We start from the raw sequence: 8532 nt of genomic DNA, 5'->3' as shown, positions 1-8532 counted from the left end.
AAAAAAAAAAAAAAAAAACCAACCCTGCTCCTGGCACTTGGAGTGGAAGTGCATTTGTGATGTGTCTTTGTTCTCCTGAGCACTGATTTCTCAGTCTGACATTAGGGTGGATTTGGAAGGGAGATGAGGTTTGGAGATAAGGTAATTCCCCCAGCACCAGATTAGATCCAACCAGCACAATGAGCAGTCCATGTCACATCAAGGCAGCTTAACTCCACCCTTCCACAGTTCCACTTAGCTTCGGCCACTGAGAACCTACCCCACACGTGGAATTTAACTGGATAATTTTAATCATGTTTGTAGGTGTGGAGTTTGGGGTTTTATTCCTGGAAGCAGAGAAAATCTCCTCACCTCCATCTGTTTAGGCAACCAAGCACATAGAAGAAGCAGGCAAGAACAAAGAAACCATCTCCCTGGAGAGCCTGTAAGTAGAATTTGTAAATTCAGGAGCTTCTGCAGCTGGGCATAAGGACTTGTCCCTAAAACTCATGCTGGCCAAACCACAGAACTATGAATTTTCAACTAAACCTATACTTTTTTCCTCCCCACGGGCATAACTAAAATGGAATCTTCTGAGAAAAAGCCATTTAGACAAATTTTCCGACACATTCTCCCTAATACTGCCTACAGCAGGAAGCAGTAAGATTAGCATGGTAGAAATACCACCTTGTGGGAGAAATAAGCTCCAGGTAATGCCAGCACTTACATATGGTTGGCTATAACTGCTCCAAGCATATTTCAACTTCTGTCTCCATCAGGCTGGGAAATTATTGCATATATATTCATTTGATACAAAGAAAGTGGGCCCTTGGAAGGATTTTTTTTTTTTGCCCTGTGAAAAATAAAAAAGGGTTGCTTTAATTAGAATCTACTAGCTAAAAGCCTGGTTTTGGAGCAATTGCATCAATTTTGTTCCATTAGCCACCATATGGAGCCGGATCAGGAAAGAACTTGATATGTAGTTGGAAAAAGAAAGTAAATGAGAACAGAACAACAAAAGCCACAGCCTAGAAGCAATCAAGCACCCAAGAGTATTGGAGGGGATGAGGAATGCATCCCCTTATTGATGTATTTCATGCCTTTTCCCATGACTGCAGTGCAGAGGAAAGCAGAGGAATGACAGCCAGAGATGGTGGGCTCAGATGAAGCACAGGTGCAGCTCTGGTGAAAGGCTCCATCCCAGTGATCCCTGCAGCTCCCAAGCAGCCACTCCAGATCCCCACAGGTGTGTGACAGATGTGTTTGCTCTCTCCCAGCTTTACCAAAACTGTCTGTACTGAGAGCACTGCCTGGACTGCTTCAGTCTCTTGAGGCAAAACTGTTATCGTTCCACCTGCACCTCCATCAATTGCAACGTATTCAAGGGTGCACAGATCAAACTTTTCCTCAAGTTTTAGATTATTCAGGCTTGCATGTGACAATGGCTGTGTCTTCAAAGTGTTCTGAAAGAAACTAGCTGGAGGGCATGGACATGTTAAACAAGGGATTGTTTTTGCAAAAACTTTCTGTCAGTTTATTCAGACAGATGGGAAGGCTGTCCTCTGTGAAAGGCCCTGTTCTAGGAGCTCAGAGATGAAAAACAAAATGTAAATTCAACAAGTGAATATGCATAAGATGAAAACTTCACAAGACTATTTTATATTTAGAAGCCTTTGCTTGAGAACATACCTCCCAACACCAGACATTTAAACTAATGAACTATCCAGACTGACACTACCTCTGAACCTCCTCATCACACCAGCTCAGCAAATTATGTCTCTTGGGAGATCTGGAGTTGACAGGAACCCTTCCCTCTAGGGCAACAACCTAGCCAGCTCTAGATCTACCAGTGAAGCCCAAATCTGATCTGTTCTCTTCTTCAAACGTCAGACTGGGCTAATAAAACAAGATTTCTTTAGCTGAGCAGCACTCAGTGTTCTTCCCTCTCCAGTCAAACCCCTTGGGTCAGCCTGTCATTTGTTCTGAATCTTAAAAAAAAAACAGTAGAAACACATTTCACACTGACTCAAGTGAGGAACAAGACTGAAATTCAGGAGAAATTAAGTAGCACACGAAGAGAAAATATAGATTGTGGAGACTGGTAAATTTAGGACCCTGAGAAACAAATTTTTTGCAATGGTTATTATTTACTATGCACAGTCTTGTCTGTAGACATCAAACCCAGACAGGGCTCATTAGTATGCTAAATAAATAGGTTTTAAACTGATACAGTTAAATTATGTAGTCTATATAGCTACTGATTTTTATATTGGATCATTTTATTAATGTATCCACAGCAAAATTAAGAATTTTGACATAAATGTATGTCCACACAGACTACACTCTTATGGTTAAAGATGGTGTAAAATCCCACTTCCATTATACTGATAATTTCTGGTGAGGTGAACAAGCCCAGGCAGGAGGTTATTTCTGGCTGCTGCACTCAGTCATGTCATTCATTTTCTCTTATCCACTATTCTTTCCTGATACATTTTCTGACTACTCTGTCATGCAGACAAAACAGGACTGTTTTCAGAAGGCTACACAAGACCTTTGCCACCTCCTTGTATAGATACCAGTTCCACTTGTGTTCTTAAAGGTCAGAGCTTGAGAAAGAATAATGAAAATAAGATTCAACTGCAAGAGTTGCACTATTTCAGGCAGTACAGCTCAAGCAGAAAAAAGACATCACAAGGCTACTTTAAATAATAATTAAAAAGCCTATAAGAAATTACTATTTCCAACCCCAAATCCTCTTAATCATATCCAAAACTATCACTGGAGGTAGATGAATTAACAGAACAAAGCCTATAGACTCCTATTCAGTGGTAGTTCCCGGATACATAGGCTAAGACACAGCCCCCTTTTCAGGCAGCTCTGTCTGGAAGGATGATGTTTACTCTTTTCATTTGCACAATGAAGAACTGAAGCAGACCAAAACCAGCCCACTGTCCAAAAACTCTAGTCTCCATCAGTTTTTCTAACATGATCATCACTGAACTGAGTATCTTTCAGCAATTTGTTGACTGGACCATGAAGCAGAAATAGAATCTGTCACATAGAGAGAGCCTGGAAAACAAACCCAGAACCTCTGGATCCAGGCTGAGTACTCCCACCTCACTCTGAGAACACCTTAATTGCATTTGCCCATGGTAGTGAAATACTGGATTCAGTGAAACTGCTAATGGAGAATTGCTTGGGAATCCAACTGAAATTTCCCATCATAAAAGCAAAAGTAGCAGCAGTGACAGAAAGTAACAGAAGTGTTTCTTTAAGTGACAGGACTGACATTTTGGTGATGTGAAGCCCTCCCACTGCTAGGATTTTGAAGTGCTGATATTTTATCATCAAATTGGAGCCCAGCTAGTAAGTATCAATAACATGAGAAACTCAGCAGAGAAACAGTGACCCCATTATATGTGAAAGAGCAGTGCTATTTTAGCTGAAGAAACATATGCTTTGTCAGCCTGGTAATACATTGCAGGAGTTCCTCCTGGATTTTCCTTAGGAAGAACCCCCACACAGACTCCTCTGTGAAGCTGCAGGATTACAGACACTGGATGAGTCTAGGAAAAGCTGGAGACACAGTTTCAGCTTCCATATGGACTGATAATCCATAACCACACATATAACTGCTGAAGACTGCAGATGAAATCCTGGCTCCAGCAATGTCAATAATTAAATTTTCATTAATTTCATAGGGGCCAAAAACTTTCCACTGAAGCTTTGGCTTTAGAAAACAGTTGATCTGATTGTGAAGTGTTTCCTACTAGACAAGTATGACAACAAACTGAACTGAGACCTGATATTTCATATTAGTTCAGGCAAAGTTGTGCTTTAGAAGTCTGCTGAAGTTACTGCAGTCTGTTCTCCAAAACACCAGGCACAAGTGACATTGTGTCTCTTTTCACACTAAACACATTCTGCCCAGTAATTTAACATCCAAATGCTTTTTAATGTTCATGAAACTGTTGTCTGTGCTTTTACCATAGGAGTTGTAAGACCACCTGTGTAAGAGGACTGAACAATTGAGCTTTGTGTCCTGAGGCATCAATGCTGATCTACACCATCCTCCCTCACCAAACAGCTGCATCTGACAGAAGTCTTTATAAAAGTCTGTCATCCTGCACAGTTTGTCCACTTTAAGATGATATTTTATCTTTGTCTTTGATTTTTCCTCTTTGTTCTGTTAGTGCTTCAGCATTAGAGGAACCCATTTCTTTAACATTATAAATGTCTTAGACTGTAATTCACTTTAGGTTCTGCTGCAGTACCACTGAACTCAACTACCAAACAGCCTCGTTTGTAAAATCTGACTTCAGAATCCATTCCTCTTATGCTTGCCTGTACTGCCAAGAACATTTGACACAGACTTGGGAACAGACCAGATGCACTGCCTATGGATCTATTTCCTCAAAGAAGGGAGATAACCCTCAAACTCAAAGCAGGACTACCAGGAAAATGCATGCAAGAGATGTGATGAAGAAAACAGAAACCCCAGAATAAGGTAAGCGTGTCCAGGCATCATTGCCAAGCTCAGCAGGTATGGTACAGAGCATACCTTCACTTCATCTGGCTTCAAATTGCTCCTTTTGCAGGCAATAAAATTACTGCAGAAATCCCAGGGAATAAACTGAGTTAACACTCCATTAAATAGAACAGACTTCCAATCCAAGGTAAGGACGTGCCCAGATTAAGCTAGCCCTGTACAAACTGGCCCATGGGTAACATACATCACTTCTACTGACTTATGGTCTGAAAGAAAGAAAGAAAAGAAAAAGCTGAGATGAATTTCTACAAGGTAAGAAAAGATTTGTTCTTTGAAGCATGCTTAAACAGCACAATGTATTCTTCCATAAACATTCTTTCTACAGCTGAATGCACACCCCAAGGGAGAAAGCCTGGAATTTGTTATTTTACATATTTTCTTTTATCAGTAATGTGATCTTGCCCCTCATCCCCCTCCCCCAGATTAGGCAGTCTTGATTTTATCCCTTCAGTTTCTTTTGTCAGTATCTGGCTTGGAAACTGGTACCAGAGAGACAAGCACTGTTGCTGGGTTGATTTGTTGCCCCCGTTTCCCAAAAGACAATTTAAAATACTTATTTCTATAATTTTGCCTTTTCTAAATACTTCAATTGCAGTACTTGTGAGCCCCTCCTAAGTCCACTGGAAAGTGGCATTCCAGTGACATTCATAAAAAAGACTTTATAAAAAAATCTTTCTTGGCAGAGCCACCTAAGTCAATTTTTAGATGGTTTTAAGCTGAACAGCTCAGCACAAAGGAAGAGGGGAAGAGAGAGAAAGAAAGGCAAGACATACAGAAAAACATACAGATAAGGGCAACAGCATGAAGCCAGGAGTTATATTTTGATTGTCATGTATTTACTGACAGCCCTAGGTGCTGAAAAGGAGGTAATTCTCTACAGTCTGTGCTCCCACATCAATTCAGAGTGCAGTCTCATGAAACTAGGAGCCAAAATGCAAGCAGGATACCTCCAGCAAGGAGCTCCTGCTTCCTTTCCTCTCCTCTCTGATCCTCTTGCTCACTTCACAAAAACCCTAGTGCTTGCCAGACTTCTACAGCAGCTCAGCCAGTGCACAAACCACAGACAACGTTTTACAACAACCAAAAGCTGTGTAGTTTTTTAGTATTTTGAGGCACTAGTGAAGCTCAGGGTTGGACAGGGGCGCTCCTGGCTGGAGTAAGGCCATAGAGAAGCAGCTGCCACCTTGCTGTACACCTGAGAGCTGGTGGGGCTGATGAAGTGTGAAGCTGCTGCAGGCTTCCAGAACAAAAACCAGCTCTGCAAAGACACAGTACTGTGTAAATACCAACAGCTGCAAAGCTTCCATTCCACGGATTTATGTATTCATAGCTCCTGCTAGCTCCAAGTCAGGCAGGCTGATTTTGCCAAGACACAGAGACAGCTTTAGCCAACCAGAAATCTTTATCACAGCCATCCTTGCAGTCAGAATGATGACCTCAAAGACAAGCTAACTCAGGTCACATTTTCTATGCTGCTGTCCTTGTAACACAGGAATACTTGCTAAACCACTTTCACCCTGACAAGCTCTCAAAGAGTAGTAGGAAAAGAATAATGTATCTGCATGAAACAAAGACATGAATCCATTAAAAAAAAAAAAACAGATGCCAAAACCCTGAGAAACTGCCATATGCCTAGAACAAAACCAGGGAACTTACTTAAATTTTCACATTCAGAAGCTCTGGCCTTCACTGCCAGGCTTTCTCACTCTCATTCAGAGATACCAAGATGGATCATCAGAGGGCACTGCTCCCCCCAGGAGGAAATTGGTTAAGTGGATAGAGATTTCAGAGATTTGGAAATGCACATTTACCATATAACTGTGAAGTCCTGAAACGACAGTGCAGCTGGAATTTCATTTTACATTTGCTACTCTTCTCCTCAGAACCACTTCAAGAATGTATGGAATTTGCAGGTCTGAATTCAAATTTACTGAGGCTGAAAACTCAACCATTTCTGTACTGGCAGTAAGTGAACATTAACCTCAAGAATAAAGGCAAATTCTGTTCTTGTATCCTCTTCTTCTGTCCTTATCCTACCACGCCCCTTCACAGATTTTTAACAGGGTGAAGATAGAAGGCAATTCTTGCCACCTTCATCACAAAAGAGAAAAAAAAAAGACGGTAAACAGAATTTGTCTCTGTGCATTTACATATGTCTGAGCCACTCATCATTAATAAAGAAAATTTAACCCCTTCCTCCTGCACATCAAGTTCATACATATGCCTAAAAGCCACTACACAGAATTACTCCTACAGGAGCAGATGCTTTGCTTGGGGAAAAGCAATTTCAGAGAACTGAAATAATTGGATGACCATGTCAACACTCTCCATAACCAGCTGTTAAACACAAGGAATGCAGCCTTTGTTTTGCTGCATGTACAACATTCATCCTAAAAGCACTGCAGTCCTTTCTGGGAAAGGTGTTAGATTAATTTTCCAGAGCTTTTCACTCTCCTAGACTCAGCCAGCCTGCTGGTCCGCACTTTTGATACATTTCCTGCTAATCTGCCCCCAGTCCAAACAGTTTACTTCTCTTCCTTCAATATTCAAGGCACAAAACCAGGAATCTGAAGTGTTATTGAGAAAAAGGAACTTCCTCTGAGAAGAATCCAAATACTGATACAGTTGTTAACACCCACTTTGAAGGGGGAGGTGTTGAAACAGTGTTTGTAGGCCGTGAATTTCAGCTGGGGATTTCTTTGCAAGTGTCTTGGGCTTAAGCAGTATTTCAAATAAATTAGATGAGGGAATTCTCTCTTGATTAACACTAGAACAGATTTAATAAAACTAGAACTGCTGATATGAGATAGAAAGAGAAATCCCACAGGGCTATTGCTTCAAAACAAAAACTAGAACTCTCTCTCTGATTTCCAGCAAGTCAGGTATTCAGTGGGAGTAACACTGTTCCACTCAATTCAAGGAAACCAGATGGTATCTAGCAGCCCAGGAGTTGGACAGATAGAACTCTTTTTCATTAAGGTTTTAGAGTCCAAATTTATAAACAAAAAGATCACACGGACTTCAGTGCACAGACATATTTCTAGGGGAAAATGAGAATGCCTTTTGCCTTCCAGAGCATGCATGACCATTCAAGTAAACAGAACATTTAACAGCTTTAGGGGAAGAGCCATTTCATCAACAGGAAGAGACAGCAGAGACCCTTACAATTACATCTTAGAATAACTTGCATTTTTACATCTTCAGACACACAAACCATTAGTGTTTGCACAGTAAATAGCAAAAACACCCAAACCTCCACAGCACAAGAATTATAGGTTAATTAATAAAATCCATAAATCAGTTAAGTATAAATGCTATGCCTTGTATTACATAATGGATGTGGATACTTCACCACACACAGAATGGTACAGTTAATACAAAAGCCAGAGATTTTACAATTAAGATAGCAAATCATTAATATATTAACGTTTTAAAAACCTCAGTACTATCAGCAATGAAGGAGAAAGAAGCAGCAAAACTCTTGATGGTTCCCAAGCAGAAAGATTCTATGGTAAAGGAGAGGCATCAATGTACTCCTGACTCAGAAGAATTCAAGTGAAATGAAACAGAAGGTTAAAAAGACCCAATTTCAGATTCCAAATGAATCCACATTCCACATTATCAACAGGAACCTGCCTGAGCAGACAGGAAGTGATCTCTTCCTCTAAGGAGCCCGAAGGCCTCAGATCCCCCCACTTCCCTTAGATGATAATTAATCATCAGTCCAATTGCCCAGCTGCAGAGTAAACAGGGGGAACAAACAGGAACAAACAGAGGAAGTATTACACCACATTGCTCAAATTGAGCATGATTTACCACCATCTGCTCCTGGTGCCACAAACAGGAGCACAGGTTACAGAGGAATGAGGTTTTTCTCTCGTCATGAACTCACTGCTGTTCTGCTCTTACTCTTTCCTCTGGGTGTGCACCTGTCTTGCTGTTCCTGTCTCCAGCTCCAAACCAGCCAGTGTCACATGGCAGCTGATTCTCCTGTGCAGGGTTTT

This window comes from Geospiza fortis, unplaced genomic scaffold (assembly GCF_000277835.1).
Source record: "Geospiza fortis unplaced genomic scaffold, GeoFor_1.0 scaffold171, whole genome shotgun sequence".
Lineage (NCBI taxonomy): Eukaryota > Metazoa > Chordata > Aves > Passeriformes > Thraupidae > Geospiza > Geospiza fortis.
This window is presented reverse-complemented; position numbering follows the sequence as displayed.